The sequence below is a fragment of the Pseudorca crassidens genome, chromosome 6 (assembly GCF_039906515.1).
Source record: "Pseudorca crassidens isolate mPseCra1 chromosome 6, mPseCra1.hap1, whole genome shotgun sequence".
Classification (NCBI taxonomy): domain Eukaryota; kingdom Metazoa; phylum Chordata; class Mammalia; order Artiodactyla; family Delphinidae; genus Pseudorca; species Pseudorca crassidens.
The window spans coordinates 88677516-88698184 of record NC_090301.1 but is presented as its reverse complement, the minus strand read 5'-3'; the positions used below and the strand labels follow the sequence as shown (position 1 = coordinate 88698184).

At 34.9% G+C, this 20669-nt stretch overlaps 1 protein-coding gene and 1 pseudogene across 1 annotated transcript in view; one reads left to right on the top strand and one right to left on the bottom strand.

Moving 5' to 3' along the window:
* Positions 1–20669, bottom strand: part of LRP1B (LDL receptor related protein 1B) — a 1616178-nt gene that overhangs the window by 543672 nt on the left and 1051837 nt on the right. The gene's annotated exons all lie outside the window — the stretch shown is intronic.
* Positions 2918–3604, top strand: LOC137225886 (swi5-dependent recombination DNA repair protein 1 homolog pseudogene; annotated as a pseudogene).

Below are 20669 nucleotides of genomic sequence, written 5' to 3'. Positions count from 1 at the left end.
CTGATTCTAATACATAAACAATTCAGAAAAACATTTCTACCCACTGTCAACTGGAATGTGTGTGGAATTATTTTTCTGGAATTAATGGTGAATTACTGTATTTCTATGATTTTATACTACTTCTTTTGTGGCTAGCAGAATGTGTCACCCCAAAATATGGCTCTTTGGCTTGGATTATTTGGAACTGATAATTTTAAGGAAAACCAGACACATGAGAAGCTCTGAAAACAGAGTAGGAATTCCTTTTTGGTATGAAAAATTTACATTAGAAAGTGGGCCTGTACCAGGAAGAGAGCTATTACCTGAGAACTTTTTCATCTCAGAGAGTTATCTGCAAGGCAGGGCAAGCCTTGTTTACTAAACATCTCCTATTCTCACTTTTCCATGAATTGCCTTCTCTTCTTTGAAGCCATAGACCCCTTTCCTTAACTCAGGAAGTAAATGGTATATAAAATAATAAATGGTACATAAACCTCCATAGTATAGCCATCTTTTGAATTTTATATCTTTGTGAGGCTCCTGTACATAGATAATTACTTTTTTTTTCTCCTGTTAATCTGTCCTTTATTTCAAGGGATATCAGCCAAGAGTCTAGGAGGGTAGAGAGAAAATTGTTTCCACCCTCCCCCTTACCACTAGTTAGATTCATTCACCTGGAGGCTGCTTGAGATTAGTAGTGTAATTCCTGACAATGGAAAAGAATAATGCTAATTGCCTGTGGTGATCACTCCAAAGTGATCAAGTTCAAGTCACATATAAAATGGTCTATTAAGATAGAAAAAATAGAATATTAGAACCTCAATTTATATTTGTAACTGTTGTAAACAAGGGTGATTAACAGCATTCAAAGACAACTTAATTCTTTGTTTGATTTTTACGTATGCATTGTTTAGGAGAAAAGTTTAAAAGAATCATTTCCCTGCTGTTAAGGGGCTCAGCTTAAGCAAGGTATAAAGAGGGTTCAGTTAAATAATGACCTTCTCTGTTTTGGACTGAGGTGTGTTCCACCATCCTCCCCCTCCCCAAATCCATACACTGAAGTCCTAACCTCCAGTGTAGACTACATTTGGAATAGGGTTTTAGAGAGGTAACTAAGGTTACAGTAGGTCATAAGGGTGGGACCCTAATCCAATAGAACTGTTGTCATTATAAGAAGACACTTTACCAGGGATGTGAGCACAGAGGAAAGACCACATGAGGACACAGTGAGAAGGAGGTCATCTGCAAGCCAAGGAGTCCTGGGGAGAAACCAAACCTGCTGACACTTTGCTCTCGGACTTCCAGGCTCCACAACTGTGAGAAGATAAATTTCTACTGTTTAAGCCACCGGTCTATAGTATTTTGTTATGGCAGCCCTCGCTGACTAATACACTGACATATATCTGCTGACTTATTAGGAGCAGAACAGAGCACTGGGAAAGTTATTTAAGAGTCTTGAGACATTTTGAAGGTCCAAGCTGACCTTAGGAGCACAATAGGAGAAATACAATAGGAGCAACTCACCCTAAATTAAAGCAGATCTGAACCTTACCTCTAAAATAAATTCCAATTACCTACTTCCAAATTATTTCTAAGACCTCCACTGCTTCCACTTCCACTGCTACCACACTAGTCCAAGTTGTCACAAACTCTCACCTGAACTCCTATACCAGCCTCCTAAAGTTCACCAGCATCCATCCTTTTCCTCTCCCATAGTACAGTCTTCACACAGCATTGAGTAATCATTTTAAAACACCAACCACGATTTAAAAACTCCTGTTTAACCCTTAAACTGGCTACTAAAGTTCTCAGTCTTTACGGTAGCAGGCAAGTCCCTCAGAATCTCATCACCCTTGGCCCTCCTCTCCTGTGGCATGAAGCTCCTGCTACTCCAGCCACATTAGCTAGAAACTGCCAATCATTTTCTGGCCTTAAGGGGGTTTTACTTGCTATTTTCTCTGCCCAGAAAGCTCTTCCTAAGACATCTTCACAAGGCTAGATCTTGCATGCCATTCAAGTGTAAGCTCAAATAGCACCTCCTTGACAAGGACTTTATGGAAACTCTTCTCTCTTTTATTTCACACTGCTTTTCCCCATCTGACATTTTCATAAATTTTTATGCATTTACTATCTACTCCAGCTAAATGCAAGTTCATGAAGATAGGGAGTTGAGCTGCTTTTCTCACCCCTGTGTCTCTAGCTCCTTGAAAAGGCATAATCTAAATATATAATGATTAATAAATGCTCCCTATTCTAATAGAATTCTAGTTCTAGAAATAATTGGGGCTGATACTAGAAATACCCCCAATTCAATCACTCTGATGCTTAGGATATGCTTTGGGCAAAAGGGCTGTGTATGAAGGAGAGAGAGAAAGAGATAAATTGAAAAAATGACCACCTAGAATTATTATCACCTGGAACCTGAGCAGTTTCATGGATTTTTCTTTTTCCTTTTTCTTTTGTTTTGAAATCCCTGAATACGTGGGACACTGGAAAACCGATCTTTTTCTTTAAGTAGCAATGGCGTCTCAAATTTCTGATGCTGAGTTTCATCAGTGAACCTGGTTAAGGCAGCAAGTAGTGACCTGGTACTGCTCCTTCCATGGCAGTCGTGGTAAATGGGGACATTTCTAAGGTTGGGTGCCAGCTCTCTACTAAGTAGTGAGGCATGGCTATAAGAGGGAGTATCTAAAGGTTGGCAATTAAGATCTTCCTCAGGAAGTAGCCCTGGGTTCCTTTTAGAGATTGCAAACAATAGGAAGATCCATTTAAAATCAAAGTAAGCAGAGAGCTGCAGCTGCTTGTGTTTTCTCCACTCTCTGGGGATGGCTGAGGGAGACGGGAAGCAGGTGGTATCTGAGAACTGGAATTTGAGGATCAGTGCTGGAGCTGAGTAGAGTTCCCTTTCCTCCAGGTAAACCAAGATTTCATTTTTAAGATGGGAAGTCTAGGAAACTCAGGCGTGATTTTACCTAGCACTCCACAGGCCTGTGTCAATTCACTATCACCCCACATAACCAATACAAGAAAACAACCTATGAGTGTAACACGTAGAGAAAATGATCACGCAAAACAAGATCTTCATTTAATTTCTTGTACAGTGTGGTAAAAGATCTTAAAGTAGAGAATGAAGAGAACTGTTAGAACTTTTCAGAGAATCCAGCACCTTCAACACAAGGAAACAGCTTGGAATTTCAAAAAAAAATTTAAACACATAGACAGTGAATGTGAAGTATGTGTTTGAAAAATACCGTCAAGAACATCAATGCATGTGGATCTGAAACACTTGATACTGGGTAATGCAGTGATCTTCAGACTGATTTTCTGAAAGAGAATCTTCCAAAAAAAAGATTGAATGAAGAAAAAACAAAATTGGTGAAGCAGGTTCAAGAGAAAGGAAACTTTCTTCAGAGGCTAAAACTAGATAAAATGTATAGATCAAAGAAAGGTCTGTCTCAGACACAGTTGTTAACAAAGAGGTGGAGAAGCTGCAGCCAGCTGTTGCTCTGAGTTGCAGTCAGGTGTGTCTAAGAAATCAAGGGTTACTCAGTTGATAGACCACTATGGGTTAGATGAGAAATTGCTACACTATAACAGAAATGATGAAGAACTTATATGTGTTTAATTAATATTTTCTTCAGAATATCTTTGTAAATGTCAACTTAATTAAAACATACTTATACATTTTAAAGGGAAGATATAAACCACTAAGGGCTTAGAGAAAGATATTATGGTGAACCTGGATCAATTGAGGGCATTCTGTTATATAAACATAAACTAAGATCTAAAATGAAAATTTAATACTTTGAATATATTTTTCAAAACACTTAACAGTTAAAAAAATTTTTAATGATGTTTAAAAAAATTTGTACAATATTGGATGCAACTTTTAGGCATTTTTTGATTTCCTCTTTGATTTCTTCAGTGATCTCTTGGTTATTTAGTAACGTATTGTTTAGCCTCCATGTGTTTGTGTTTTTTACGTTTTATTCCCTGTAATTCATTTCTAATCTCATAGCATTGTGGTCAGAAAAGATGCTTAATATGATTTCAATTTTCTTAAATTTACTGAGGCTTGATTTGTGACCCAAGATGTGATCTATCCCGGGGAATGTTCCGTGCACACTTGAGAAGAAAGTGTAATCTGCTGTTTTTGGATGGAATGTCCTATAAATATGAATTAAATCTATCTGGTCTATTGTGTCATTTAAAGCTTCTGTTTCCTTATTTGTTTTCATTTTGGATACTCTGTCCATTGGTGTAAGTGAGGTGTTAAAGTCCCCCAGTATTATTGTGTTACTGTCGATTTCCTCTTTTAGAGCTGTTAGCAGTTGCCTTATGTATTGAGGTGCTCCTATGTTGGGTGCATATATATTTATCATTGTTATATCTTCTTGGATTGATCCCTTGATCATTATGTAGTGTTCTTCCTTGTCTCTTATAGCATTCTTTATTTTAAATCTATTTTATCTGATATGAGTAGTGCTACTCTGGCTTCCTTTTGATTTCCATTTGCATGGACTATCTTTTTCCATCCCCTCACTTTCAGTCTGTATGTGTCCTTAGGTCTGAAGTGGGTCTCACATAGACAGCATATAGATGGGTCTTGTTTTTGTATCCATTCAGAAAGCCTGTGTCTTTTGGTTGGAGCATTTAATCCATTCACGTTTAAGGTAATTATTGATGTGTATGTTCCTATGACCATTTTCTTAATTGTTTTGGGTTTGCTTTTTTAGGTCCTCTTCTTCTTTTGTGTTTCCCACTTAGAGAAGTTCCTTTAGCATTTGTTGTAGAGCTGGTTTGGTGGTGCTGAATTCTCTTAGCTTTTGCTTTCTGTAAAGCTTTTGATTTCTCCACCGAATCTGAATGAGATCCTTGCTGGGTAGAATAATAATGGTAGTAGGATTTTCCCTTTCATCACTTTAAGTATATCATGCCACTCCCTTCTGGCTTGTAGAGTTTCTGCTGAGAAATCAGCTGTTAACCTTATGGGAGTTCCCTTGTATGTTATTTGTCATTTTTCCCTTGCTGCTTTCAATAATTTTTCTTTGTCTTTAATTTTTGCCAATTTGATTACTATATGTCTCGGCGTGTTTCTCCTTGGGTTTATCCTGTATGGGACTCGCTGTGCTTCCTGTACCTGGGTGGCTATTTCCTTTGCCATGTTAGGGAAGTTTGAAACTATAATCTCTTCAAATATTTTCTCTGGTCCTTTCTCTCTCTCTTCTCCTTCTGGGACCCCTATAATGCGAATGTTGTTGCGTTTAATGTTGTCCCAGAGGTCTCTTAGGCTGTCTTCATTTCTTTTCATTCATTTTTCTTTATTCTGTTTTGCAGCAGTGAATTCCATCATTCTGTCTTCCAGGTCACTTATCCATTCTTCTGTCTCAGTTATTCTGCTATTGATTCCTTCTAGTGTAGTTTTCACTTCAGTTATTGTATTGTTCATCTGTTTTTTTTTTCTTTAATTCTTCCAGTTCTTTGTTAAACAGTTTTTGCATCTTCTCGATCTTTGCCTCCATTCTTTTTCTGAGGTCCTGGATCATCTTCACTATCATTATTCTGAATTCTTTTTCTGGAAGGTTGCCTATCTCCACTTCATTTAGTTGTTTCTCTGGGGTTTTATCTTGTTCCTTCAACTGGTACATAGCCCTCTGCCTTTTCATCTTGTCTATCTTTCTGTGAATGTGGTTTTTGTTCCACAGGCTGCAGGATTGTAGTTCTTCTTGCTTCTGCTGTCTGCCCTCTGGTGGATGAGGCTATCTAAGAGGCTTGTGCAAGTTTCCTGATGGGAGGGACTCTGGATGTAACTTTTAATACACTACTATTTTATTTTGGAAAAAAAAGTTCTATTACAAATGTTAAAAATAATCCAGTCAGTGAATGTCTAATCCTAAACTGGTCTAAAAATACCTGCATCTCTTCTAAGTTTATGACCCTTGCTTCCATCCTTTTATCACATATTTCCATCTGGATGGTCTAGCAGGTAATTAAACTCATATGTTCAAAATTTTTAAATAAATAAAATCAAAACAAGCAAGTCTAATGATGTTGGGCAAATTTTAAGGTAGGTAATCTTACTAAAAGATTGAACCTCCTGATATTCTGAGCAGGTTGGGACTTGGAATCACATTAATGTGAAATTTTAAAAAATACGGTGCTATTTTGTTCTGACAGAATAGCAATCTCTGGGATCTCTCATGCACTTACTTTATTTATCCAAGCTCTGTGTCTACATCTCTCTCTCTCTTCATATATATATATATATATATACATATATATATATATACATATATGTATATATATACACACACACACATACACATAGATATATACACACACATATATATACTTTTTTTCCCCCCTTATAACTTCTACTCATTTTGAGATGGGGTTGAAGGGGCCATAGTTGACCATGAGTCAGTTAGAAGCAACTATCCATTAACTTCTGTGCTGAAGTCCCTAGAATTACCTTCTATCAGATTGACCTTCCCGGTCTGTCTGTATGACAGGCATTCTATGGCTTCTAATATAGGATTTTGTTAAAATTTCTGTTTCATTTTGGAGTCACATGTATTTTTATAATAGACATTTTCTCCCTACTTGAGATAGCCAGAATGAAAGTCTCTGTTCCTGGTAACCAAATTCTGTAAACAGTGCCCAGGAAGTATTAATGTCAGTAGACCTTGTCCTAAATATATCCTTATTATTACGTTCAGGTCTCAGTTTTCAGTTTTGTGAAGACTTTGAAAAATAGGAAATGGGCTTGGAAGATGAAAATCATGATGTAGAAGGGTTTGAGAACCATGAGCTCTGAATGAAATAAAGAAAACTAGGTGTCTAACCAGATATTGCAAATGTGGGAGCAGGGGCTGGGAAAAATAGTACTGCTTTCATCAACTGACAGAATGCCTATGAGTGCAAGTGATGATTACTGGTAGAGCCTTAAAAACGTGTAAACCATTTGACTCAGAAATATGACATCTAACACTGTACCCTAAATTCTGCAAATAATTAGTTATATGGATAGTCATCACAATATTTATAATTTCCAAGAAAAACCTAAAAATTAAATATTTATATATAGGTAATTATTTAAATATATAACTATATAGTATATAAACATTGTATAAAGTGTATAAACATTAAAATGATATTGTAGAAATGTTTATTGACCTAGAAATCAATGTTTATGACAAACTAAAATTGAAAGGAAGTTTATATATAATTTTTTTAATGTCATAAATTTAAAATTTTCTAGATAAAGTTTTAAACCAGAGTTCGACAACAAAAATTACTGATATCTTTAAATAATTCTATTCTGTCCATTTCTAAAATCACTTATTGATTAGCATTAATATTAAATTTTGATTTCAATTAATTAAAATCGTTTTTACAGTGTGCTTCTTGAACAATGTTTTCTTTTAATATCATATAAGAATCAATGAATTAGTATTTTATTCTGGTTTGAGCACACTGTATATTAGAAGGTTCCAATATTTTAAAAATTGCTTCAAATGGCTATTCTATCCTAGATAATTTATTACTCTGTTCTTATTATTAAAATATGAATGTCATTGTAGTTACTACCCAACCCTTGACACTGCCAAATAATTAATACTGTAAAATTTACAGACTAGAAATATACATGTGAGTGTAAATATAAACATATTACTGGGAAAAGGTTAAAAAATAAATACTGTCACAAATAAATGATCTTTGGTGCTCCCATTTGCCATATTCCTGTCTTCAACGGTTATAGTTTAAATATGGAACCTTACTAATTAGAATTAAATTGATGCAGACATTTATTTCAACTTTGTGCTGATAGTGATTATGAAAAGAGAAAAAACAGAAATTTGATGCTCAAGTACAAATTATTATTATTTAAAATTTACCTAAATCTAGGTATATATGACCCCCCCTCAAATCCTCTGTGATCAGATGCCATCTATCCAAGTCTAATTTGGGTTAAACAAAACTGCCAAATCCAGTAATTCCCTCTCATCTGAGGTTTCAATTTCCATGGTTTCAGTTATCCAAGGTCAACCAAGATCTGAAAATATTAAATGGAAAATTCAAGAAATAAACAATTCATAAGTTTTAAATTGCACACTGGTCTGAGCAGCATGCCAAAATCTTGTGCAGTCCTGCTCTGTCCAGGCTGGGGTCCCCAACCATCAACATAGTCTGTTCCTGACATCCAACCATCTATGTAGTCATCACTCAGTGATCCAGGATCACCCAAAGCTAATGAACGATTCTCCTTGTGCTGGATAGTCAGAAGTAGTAGTAGCCTAATGCTATCTCACACTATCTGTGTCATTCACCCCACCTCACCTCATCACATAGTCATTTTATCATCTTACATCATCACCAGAAGAAAGGTGATTACAGAACAATATTTTGAGAGAGAAGAGACAGAGACCACATTCACATAACTTTACAACATATTTTTATAATTGTTCTATTTTATGATAAGTTATTATTGTTAATCTACTTCTATACCTAATTTATAAATTAAACTTTATCATAGGTATGTATGTATAGGAAAAAAAACAGTCTATAGAATTTGGTATCATCCTCAGTTTCAGACATCTACTAGGGGTCTTGGAATGTATCTCCCAAGAATAAGCAGGACTACTGAAGTAAAAGGACTCAGGTCTGATTGTTTAACTCAGTTGAAATGAATAATGCTCACCAGATCATCATATGATTCCAAGCTATTTGTTATATTCCAACATGAGATAATGCCTACAGTATATGGGCAGACTTCTGGAATGACCTCTTTGACTCTCTTGATTAATTTTCTAGCTCTAATTAAAATGTTGTTGAATTATATTAACTCAAAATTCTATCATAAATCTAAAGCATACTACATCTTTTCCCAATGTGAACATTTACTATTTCTTTTTAAATGAAAGGGGAGACATGGAGCAATATAAAATAATTATACCTCTACTCAAAAAATTATACATTTTCAAATTTATTCTTGTTTTAATGCCATAAACATGAATAATGTAATTTTTTTCCTGAAAGTGACTCCAGGAAAGTTAACCTTTAGTAGTTTACAAAAGGGAAACGATCACTATTTAATGCTTTTGAGTATGGTAAAGCTGAGATGATTTAATTATTCCATTTATGTTAATGAGACCATTCTCTGATCACTAATTATAATCTGGTTAAAAAAACAGTACTTGATGTACTTTGCAATTGTAGTATTTATCCATTCTGTAAGGTAATTAGCATTAAAAGTGTAACATATTGGAACACAGCAATTTAAGGTGACAAAAATTGCTGGAATAGAATCATATATAGTCCTTTGGAGATTTCTCACTTTACTTTAATGTAAAGTTTGATGGGCTATTAGTTTTCATTAATGGTGGCTTGAGTACTTAGAGAAGACAACTATGTCCTATACTTAGTACTGGGAAAATTGCCTGGATATATTTCATATATTACTGTTACTTTAATGAATAGTATTATAGCAATTAGAAGACTGATGGCTTAGAAAATTTAGGTGGTTGTATTTGAAGTCCTTTGAACTAAGTGACATTGCGCAGTGTACACTAAAAGTAAATCACCCCGCTTTAAAAAGTATGATTTGGAAGCAGAATCACTTAAGATATACAGCATAATTATAGTGCATTTAAAATAAACTGGTTTGTATATATCAAATTACAGAGGGAAATGCAATATACATGTAACAATTAAATCACTGAATCTTTTGCTGAAAAGCGGTTGTAAACACGATTTTTAAGTAAATAAGGTATCGTTTGAATCTTTTTAAATGATATGTTATTTGTCCAGCTTTTCATCACTTGTATTTTCTTAAGTAGAACTTGCTTACGTAATTCAGGTATAAACATGACAATAATAATTATATAAATACCTAATATAATTGCACTGGTGATCATTCATATATCTAAGAAAATTCACATTTTTTTCAATCCTCGTGATAGAAACTGGCATTATTTTTTCTGATATGTTTTAAAGACTCCATTAAAAGAATCATTCTCAAGCATTATAGACCATGTTTCATGAATGCTTTCTACTGAGTAATATTTTACAAATGCATACTCTGGTGTCTAGAGATCATTCTCTCAAAAAAAGTCAATCTTTTTTTAAAGAATATGTTAATAATTTTCCTAAATCTAGATAATTTTAACTGGCATAATACAATTTCATAAACATATAAATCATTCAAGCTTTTAATTTTAGAACATTTGAAATTAAAGCAACAAACTAGAAGTTCTACCAAGTTAAGTTTGTTCTAAAAAACTATAATTAATTTCTTCATATGACTGATTTATGGTTTATTATTTCTATAAACATATACCATAACAGCTTGAATAATCATATTTACTAGAAATTTCTTATTAAAATACAAAATCATTAATAGCAACTTTGTATAAAATCAATTGGAAATAAAGACAAACACATGGGGCAGAACTAATTTCAACATCATTAAGAATTTCATACACACGAAAACTGAAAGCTTTCCTTTAGAGAAGTAAAGTTATTGTAGATGACTACTTTTAGCTCATATTATATGTGTAAATTAACTGTATATACTATTTTAGTAGATTAGTTCAATGACAGCAGTAAAATTACATGTACACATCAGGTATTTTTTTAAACATAGCAAAAGCTCCATGGAGGAGGAAAGTAAGTTGTATGCCTAGAGCATTAAAAAAACAAAAAAAAGCAAACAAAACAAAAACAAAAAAACTCTTCTAAAAGCAAAAAGTATTTGAAAATATGGTCCATTAGTAAATTTGCATTTCTTGTTTTCTCTCTCTTCCTTAAATGTTCTTCCCCCCAGATACCTGAATAACTCACTCCTTCATTTCCTGCAGATTCTTGCTCACTTACCATTTCCCAGTGAAAACTGCCATGACCTCACTACTTAAAATTATAATTTTTCTGGTTCCTCTCTCCCAACCCAAGTCAGCACTCCCTATTCTTATGCCCTGGTTGAATTTTCTCCATTAGTGTCTTTCACCACATGACAAATTTTATTTCACTCGTTTATTTGCTTTTACAGCTGACCCTTGAAAAACTTGGGGGTTAGGGGCACAGGCCCTCATGGAAGTTGAAAATCTGGGTATAACTTATAGTCAGCCCTCCGACTATGTGGTTCCTCCTTACCTGCAATTCTGCAACCAAGGGTTCAACCAACTGCAGATTGTGCGGTACCGTAGTATTTATTATTGAAAAAAATCCCCGTATAAGTGGATCCACGTAGTTCAAATCCGTGTTGTTCAAGGGTCAACGGTACACTCTTTTCCTACACTGGGAATACCGGCCCCTTATAGTAATGGAATTGTTATCTGCTTTATGCCCTGCTATTTACCTAGCACCTAAATAGTGCCTGGCTCAAAATAGTCATTTGATAAATTGTTGAATGGGTGAATGAATCAAAACTGTGACAGATGAGTATGCTCTGTCTATTATGATACAATATATAAGTATAAATAGAAACATAAGAGAAGCAAATCCTGACTCTTTTTCCATTAAGTTACATTTAAAAGAAAGAAAACAAACATAAAAGAAGTGTATCACCACTCTCTTCTCTGCCACCCTATCTTTCCAAGACAATTTGATACCAGCAGCTTCTATAAACACCAGGTATTTGTTTTTATTTATGTATTTTTAAGGCTTTCTATTTTAACCAAATTTTGTGATGGTAGGCCAACAGTCACAATATCAGCCTTCATACAGGTGATTGGTCTCTGAGGATAAGAAGGAATCTTTTGGGGGCTTCCCTGGTGGCGCAGTGGTTGAGAGTCCACCTGCCGATGCAGGGGACACGGGTTCGTGCCCCGGTCCGGGAGGATCCCACATGCCGCAAAGCGGCTGGGCCCGTGAGCCATGGCCGCTGAGCCTGCGCGTCGGGAGCCTGTGCTCCGCAGCGGGAGAGGCCACAACAGTGAGAGGCCCGTGTACCGCAAAAAAAAAAAAAAAAAAAGAAGGAATCTTTTTGGTATGAGCAGGTTTCTCAAGCTTGGCACTACTGACATTTTGGACCAAACAGTTCTTTGTTATGGGAGACCCTACTGTGCCTTGTAGGATGTTTACCAGTATTCCTGTTTTTTACCCACTAGAATGCTACTAGCAACCCTTTCTTCCCAGCAGCTGTGATGTTTTCAGACATTGACAAATATTCCCTGGTAGACAAAATCACCCTGGGTTTGAGAATCACTGGCATAGTGAGAAGAAATCTAACTCTGGAGGTAGACAGAATTATGTTAGAGACCCAGCTTAGACCTTGAACCACCCACAATATTTTCAGAGGCAACACTGCAGTTTCAATATCTCCTTTGCATGGTAACTGTATCTATTAGTACTAACGTGTAAGTTTGGAGAGTAGACACTCTCTAAACAATAGTTATTGAGATAAACAGTGCAGCATAATGGATAAAAGAACATTATTAAAAAATATATTTTTTTAAAGAAATGCATACATATGATAAAAATTGGAACATTCTATATACGCTTTTTGAACCTATTTTCAATTAAAAATATATTCTAGAGAATGGTTCAAGTCAATATATAGATTTACCTAATTTTTAATAGCTGCATAATATTTCACTCTACATGAACATTTCATGATTCATTTGGCTAGTCCTTTATAATACACATGTAGGTTTTTTCCCCAGCCTTTTCTAATTACAAGTAACACATATATTCTTGTACACATCTCAGTGCACATATATCTCAGTGTTAACTATAGCTACAAGACACATTCCTGGAAGAAACTCAAGCTTTAAAAACTAAGAATAATGGACTTGAAAGCTTGCTACACTATTTATTAACCAGGTAACTCTGAGCAATTAATTTAGGCTGGCTGAACCTTGGCTGGGAGCTCTGGAGTAAGCAGTGTTAATAGTACCTCTCTCAGGGGACTGTGAGAATTACATGAGTTAAGATTTGTAAATTAAATACTAGAATGCTTTATTTATTTAGACTATCAATTATTATCATTAAAGAGAATAATGCTGTTAGGCCCAACTGTGATAGACTACCTTTAAGAGACTAAAACATTCCAAACATCAAAGTTTTTGTTTTGTTTTGGAACTCTTTCACTTGTGTGTGTTTTAGGGTATTCTTTTATTTTTTTTCCTTCTTCTTCTTAATCTTCTTCCATGAAGCTGTTTAGTTCCTTTGAGAACAAACATTATTCAATACGGCTCTTCTTTTCTTGCATTTCTACATACACATGTATGTAGAATACATGTTGGAAATGATTGTTGTATACACTTAATCATGTTCATTTTCTTCCCTATACAATTCAAATCCTTATATTTCAGAGTATTTTCCTTTAATATTTATTTCTATAGATATTTAAATTGTACAGTATATTTATGGTTGTGATCATTCTACATAAGCATTTGCCTGCTTTGACTGAAAATATATTTTGATTGCTGTGGTAGGGGTTTGGTGTGTAGATGGTCATTGTTTTATTTATTCATACATTCTACTGTTACATAATAAAATGTACTCAGTGCAAAGCATCTTGCTGTGTATCATGAATGATGCATATATGAATAAAATGCAGTCCCAAGTTACGGAAAAGTGAGACATTTTCACTCATTAGAAAAGACAAAGAATATCCCACTACATTAGAAAAATACAAAGGGGTTCAGAGAAGGGAAACGTTTCAAATCACTGAGGTATAGTTGAAGTAGGCCTTGAAAGGTGATACTTCACCCATTAGGGTGGCTGATAAATATGGAAGGCAGTCAAAGAACAAGGAATAGCAAGACAAATGGAAATAAGTAGGACATGATCAGATACAGGGGAACAGCTTGCCTGGATGTATTGCAGCTCAGGGGTAGAAGAGGATCAAATGAAAAGTATAGTTATGATAGGGAAGGCTCTTGCTGGTAATGGAAACCACACATAACTTGAATCAGGATCTCTGAGCTTGAGTCTCAGAGGACAGGGTTTTCACAAATCTTACTGACCCTATTTCTTTATCTATAAGGTGGGACAAATAATGCTTTGGGTTTTAACAAAACTTATTGACCTTAAGTTTCATTTATCTATAAGGTAAAACTGATAATATTGTGACAAACAACTTCTGGTGAATGAAAAGGAGAGAAAAAAAATGAGCATTTCAGAGTAAGTTGTGAGTGCTTATTCCAGCCTCTGAAATATTATGGCTAAGGAGGGGGTAGGCGGGTGCCACAGGAGGTCTGAACCTTGCAGGTCTTAATAGTTTGGGGATCGGAGATACGAAAAGTGGGAAGAAGTTGTTTTAGTAGCCCAAATAAAATGTTAGTATCTAACTAGACTGTGAAAGGAAAACAAATAAACACCAAAACAAATAAAGGGGCAAAGCTATCAGATATAAAAAGAAAACATGCAATCCAAGGAACAGCCAAAGGGAGGGAAGATTAAAAGAAAGAAAAGGAAGGAAGGGAGGGAAGAGTCTCATAAGAAGTAAGAACTCCTTTGCAACTAAGTTTCAGCTTCTTTGCACATTCAGAGGGAGAAAAATATTCATTAAGCTATGATTAAAAACAAAACAAAACAAAAAACCTGCACGTGACAACATGTAAAGTGGACCTGCCTTGTACAAAACAGAGGAAATAACTTCTTAAGGTGGGCTATTGAAGTCAAGAACTTTCAAGTTATCAGACTCGTCACCTTTTAATAAGAATATAACATATAGAATCCTTTCAGGCCAGATTTCAGTGTGAATCCACAAGTGCTCAGTCTAAGGATCTTAGCAAGACTAAATGCACCAGACTTACAGCCTGTCACTTGCTATCATTTATAATGTTTCATAGATGTCATGACAACTTGCCATAGTAATTTATCTTAGGAAGTAAAGTAGGAAAAAAAGGTTTTTGATGATTTCTGCATGCCAGTTTTACTGGGTTGTTTATTGTATACACACTTTTCATATTTCTATTATTATTTATAAAGTATATTATTTGAGGAAATATACAAGTATGTAAATTAAGTGCTAGATACGTTTTAATAAATTCTAAATGTCATTACACCAAATAATTTGCTGAAAGAATACAGATACAAATGATAAAGTATATCATTCAGAAATTAGTGGAGCGAGCTTAAGTGTTAGTGTAGGTAAAGACTAATTTTTTTGCCATTAAGCTTAGAGTTTTTTTTTCGGTCGGCAAAGGGATCAGATGATTGTGCTTTGCTGTAGAAACTCCAGTGGGAACACTCAAAACATTTAATCCCCAACAATATTAACACTGTATTCATTCTCAAGCAAATAAAAATGACCTTCTCTGATATTCAGACAGTTCTGGAAGCATTTTAATCTGACAGCCTTGGTTTTCCATGGCAAACTATCCATGTGCTGAGAATGTTCACAGCATCTATCATGATGACTTCAATTTTGTGAAGTGAATCTATGAAAAGTATGAACAAATGTCCTTAAGGGGTACATTTGGTAAAGCCTTTCAAGGGCTCCCTAAAGGGCAATGATTATTTTGTTAATACTGACTTAAAATAAGTGTTCATAACCAAATCAAGAGAAGACAACTTTTTACTCATTACAGGGCTGAGTTTGTTTCTGATAAGAGACTGAAAATGCTCATAGAATATGCCTTTTTCTCCTCCTTGATCGATCCTAACTGTAGCCAAAGTTCAATATCCTTCTAATATTTACATTTTAAGCCTATTCTGGCAAATTGCTACTTGAAACAGATCAATAGTATAATATATTTAAACTGTGATTGATAACACAGAAAAAGTCAACTGAGAGGGCTTAGGTATTCATAGAAAATGTGTAGGGTTTTTTTTTGTTTGTTTTTGCCTTTACCTGTGATTCAAAGCTCCTTTTATTTTAAAGAGAAGTTTGCCAATTTTTGCAAGTGATTCTAAGATCAGATGAGTGTTGTAGTTACTTAGATATTTATAAAAAGTACAAACCCATTCTAAAACAATTAATTTAAGCAATCGTATGTTGTAAACATCCACCAAAGTCTCAACTAAAAGTCAAAACAATAACTTTGCCCAACTTCTAAAACAGATTATTATGAACTCTGATTAACATAACTTCACACATAAATTTTACTTTTAGCCAGTCTTTATTGCTTCTCCTGTATTACTTCAACTTAGATAATAGTTTATTTTAAACAATTTCCTGCACTCTGGATCAACCCATTAGTGACAAAATCATACAAGTTTTTAAAACTTTGTAGCTCATAAGGTCAAAGCTCATGTTTTTGCAGAGTAGAAAATTAAGGCATAGAGTTCAGTAGTTGTCCCATAGCCACAGCTGGTTAGTGAATAGTAGGAACAGGAATCTGAAGTATACTTCCTCAACTGACAAAATAACTTTAAAGATCTCTAAGGTTACATTTAATTATAAAAGTCTATGATTTAATCACATAAAGAAAGCTACTAATATATATACCCCTTGACATTCAAGAAGAACCTGCCATGTTAACTTCAGAATTCCCATTTACAAGTACTATGGTAAGAACAATTTCCAAAGATCATATTTACCACAAAATGAAACAAAAAGAGTAGATGTATACTTGAATCTCAATGGGAATACTGTATATACAATGGAGTAATATATGAGCTAATGAAAAAAAAGCTCATGAGGTGTGAACGTGGGGTGGAGGTTTAAATTCAAACCCATACCCCTTGTAGTGCCCAGGACTCAGACTCTTGCCCTAGTAAAACTTGACAAATTACTACATGACATGTTTTAATGGACTGTATGAAGGTCACCTATGATTGAATAAGATGCTGACCACTAAATCCACAATTGCCATACAGATATGCATATTTCTTCAAGTTTGCTTGAATAATTTATATTCTATAATTGAATAATCTATATCCTCGTTTTTATTTTAAATCTGTGGTCCGTTTGCCCCAGGTCTTCCTTTCCTCACCCTAAAAGTACAAAATATAGCTAAGTTACCATCCTGCTATTTCCCAAATTCCATCTTAATTTTCTCTAAAAATTATTCAGCCTATTTCTGCCAGTACATTTGCTTTATTTGTGTATTTTCTTTCATTTTTCTAACTTTCTCTTCAATGTGGATACAATATATGCAGTCTGCTCTCAAACTGCATATGCTGACAGTGAAAAGGAACAGTATGTTAAATATAATCCATAAATAACCCACAAACACTAATTTTAGTCAATAGTTTTAACCTCCTTCTCCTCTTAAAGGCAGTGAAGAGCAACTTTCTTAATTTGCGATTACCTCACTGTCTCCTGCAGACATTAATGACGAGGAAAATGCCAAATGTTATGAGGAAAAGGTGAAGAGAAACAAACAAAAAAGTTCTGTATCTGAAAACTAGGTAATCAATAGTTAACTATAACATAGTTGACTATACACTATTTTATAACACAAACCTCTTGGACATCATGTAAGAAAATGTTTTAGAGTAACCTTATTATATCATGAAACTGAAATATATTTATAAAAGAAAATGATTTAAAAAGAACTGCTAAATACTGAGAAAAATTATCTAAGAAAAATAAATAGTAGATATAATTTTAGAGCTACCAGCTATTGTGTTTGAAAGCAGCAACTATTTTATTTGTTAGCTCTGACATTTGAGAAAAGAAAATTGACAAGGTCATTCTTTAAAATGGGGAAGAATTTGATGTTCAAAGTTTATAGGCTAGTCAGCTTATATCAGCTAACTGGAATGGTATTTTAGTTAGTTTGGGTTGCTCTAACAGAAATACCATAGACTAAGTGACTTAAACAACAGGAATTTATTTCTCACAGTTCTGGAGACTGGAGTCCAAGATCAGGATGTCAGCACTTACTTGCTGTAATCTCACAGCCCAGAGAGGCAAGCTCTCTGGTCTCTTCTTAGAAGGACACTAATCCCATTATGGAAGCTTGAATGTCATGACCTAATTACCTCCCAAAGGCCCCGCCTCCTAATACCATCACATTAGGGCTCCAACATATGAATCTGGGGAAACGCAAACATTCAGTCCAGAGTAAACGGTGTTAAGAGTCCTCATCAAACAGCCATTGTACACGATGTGTAAATCACTTCTGACCAAGTGACTCACTGGAGAAAAGGTGAATCACAGACAACACTGTATTTGAACCATGGTCAACTTAAAAGATGTCTAACCTGGTAAATTATCAGAATCACCTGTGAAGGTTTATTTTGATATAATTAAATTACTTTAAAAATATTTTTTAAAACAAAGCATTTAATAACACAACTGAAAACCAAATGAACAACTAAAACAGTTTTTGTTGGTTCACATTCTTTCACTCTTCTGGGCCATTCAACCTAAAACCTAAAATTTTATATACTTTTTTACCTTTTTATATCTTTTTATATACTTTTTTATCTCTTTTCCCTGCTTTGTCCTTTTTTTCTCTTTTTTTGTTCCTTAACAGTTACCTATAATTCTGTGCATTTTCCATCCTCCTTAGTGTCTGTCTTCCTTGCTTTTCTGCAAATTTGATGAAGTTAGGATTCTCACCACCATATATAGCAATGCCTGGCAATATGGTAGGCACTAGTGAATATACGTTGAAAGAATGAATGGAATTAAGTATCCATTGCTGTTAAGGTGCAAGCTCTACATTTAGAAGTTACATTTCCTTGTCAACAGTTGAACTCAAATAAGAAGTTGACCTCACATTCGTATGCTCTTCATTTGTATATACCTCAGGCAGAATACAAGGTCTGGTCAAACAAGACCACAAAAGCTTGGTGAGAAATCATATGTCCTGCTCACCTCTGTAGGTTATGCCAGCTCTCCCAGATTATTATTATTTTTTTCTACCAAGTCCCCTCCAATGGTACAACTGGGCATTAGCTGCCTTAGCTCCATCCTTTTCACTCTACAATTCAACATCACCAACATAAAAGATGACTGAACCAGAGGTGGTGACTAGGTGGTGCCACTGGGATGAATCAAGCACACAGATGATTGTCGTGGTGGTGTTTTTGTTATTCGTTAGTTTTCTTGGTTTGTAGAGTGTTAGCCTTCACAGTTAGCCTATATGTGCACTATGTTGGCCTGCATGGTACTTTTTGTAATGTGATAATTTGGTAACATTTTTAAATTTCGAGATTTAAACAACAACAACAACAACAAATCTAGATTTCTTGCTTCTCATGAAAAATGAAATGTCTGGCACAACCTGTTAATGTTCCTTATGGTAAAATATAAGTGGAGGTGAGAGGTGTTCTACCTCAAGTGGACCATTAGCTCTCTCCGGTTTTATCATACTTTCTGCCACCCTCAAGTAAGTCTAGATACTGAAGTCTAGACTCAGTTACTACTTACTATCATGTTGAGCCATTGGATTTTATCACACCTGACACACTTTACTATTTATAACTTGCCTCACTCTATTAAATAAGTATTTGAATTTGTGAATCTATTCGTAAATGAATGAGTTCTATACATGGAATTACATGAATTAGTTATCTATTGCTATATAACAAATTAACCCCAAAATTCAGTATCTTAAAACAATGAACATTCATTGTCTCACATAGTTTCTATGGATCAGGAATCTGGGAGCCACTATGTGGGTGGTGCCGGTTTGGAGTCTCTCTTGAGGTTGCTGTAATGCACTGGCTTTGGCTGAGTCAACTGAAATCTTGACTGGGCTGGAGGCTCTGCTTTCAAGATGGCTCACTCATACGGCTATCGACTAGAGGTCTCAGTTCCTTGTTGTGTGGACTTCTCCACTGGGCTGCTTGTGGGACCTCATAACTTGTCACCTGGCTTTGCCCGGAGTGAGGGACCCAAGAGAGACAGGGCAAGGAGGAAGGCTCATGCCTTTTATGACCTCATCTCCAAAGTCAAACGCCATCACATTTGCCTTATTTTATTCATTAGAAGTGAGTCACTAAGTCCAGCCTGCACTCAAAGGGAGGGAAGTTAAACTCTACCTCTTGAAAGAAGTATCATAAGGTTTGTGAAACTTAGATATAGCAATCTTGGTCTTTGGGTCTTGGACTTGGTTGAATCATCAAATAATTGCTTTATTTTAATCTAGGTATTACCAAATACCTATTGCTTTACCTAATTTTAATATTTCAAAGCTCCTTTCAGTTTATTCTGTATATACTATTCCAAGTAAAACTGGGAGCCCCCAGAGAGTTACAAATTATAATATTTTAAGTTTAAAAAATTATGAAATGCATCCAAAGAGATTATTAACTCAATTTTAGGAAAACCACTCCTAAATTTTAGTGAAACACAAACTTTCAGTTACTTATCATCCATCACCTAGGTAGTCTGAGAAGCTGGTATATAACTGGTCATCTCATATTACAATTATTTCTTTGTTCCTGGATGTGCAATTTCAGTATCACTGTAGGCAAATTTCTTCTTAAACATTTATAGCTGTAATCATCAGTAATCCCCTGGATAGTGGTAAGGTTCTCCTTTTTTTATTGTCTTTTTTATATGACTATACTATTCAGCCTCAGCAGGAAGCAGGTCCTCATCACATTTTATACCATTCCCAAAGAGAAAGAGTAGAGAGGTTCTGAAAGAAGGGGGAATCTGAACAGAAGGACAAATTCAGAGACCAGCTAGGGAACTTCAGAAAGTAGAAGTTGCTCTCCTGCTTCTCTTTGGTGATGCCCTTTACACTTTAAGCCTTCAAACTGCAGATATATTTTGATATGTCCAGTTAATGTATTGACAGTAGAGGTATTAATAGATTTCTTTATTTTTTATCTTT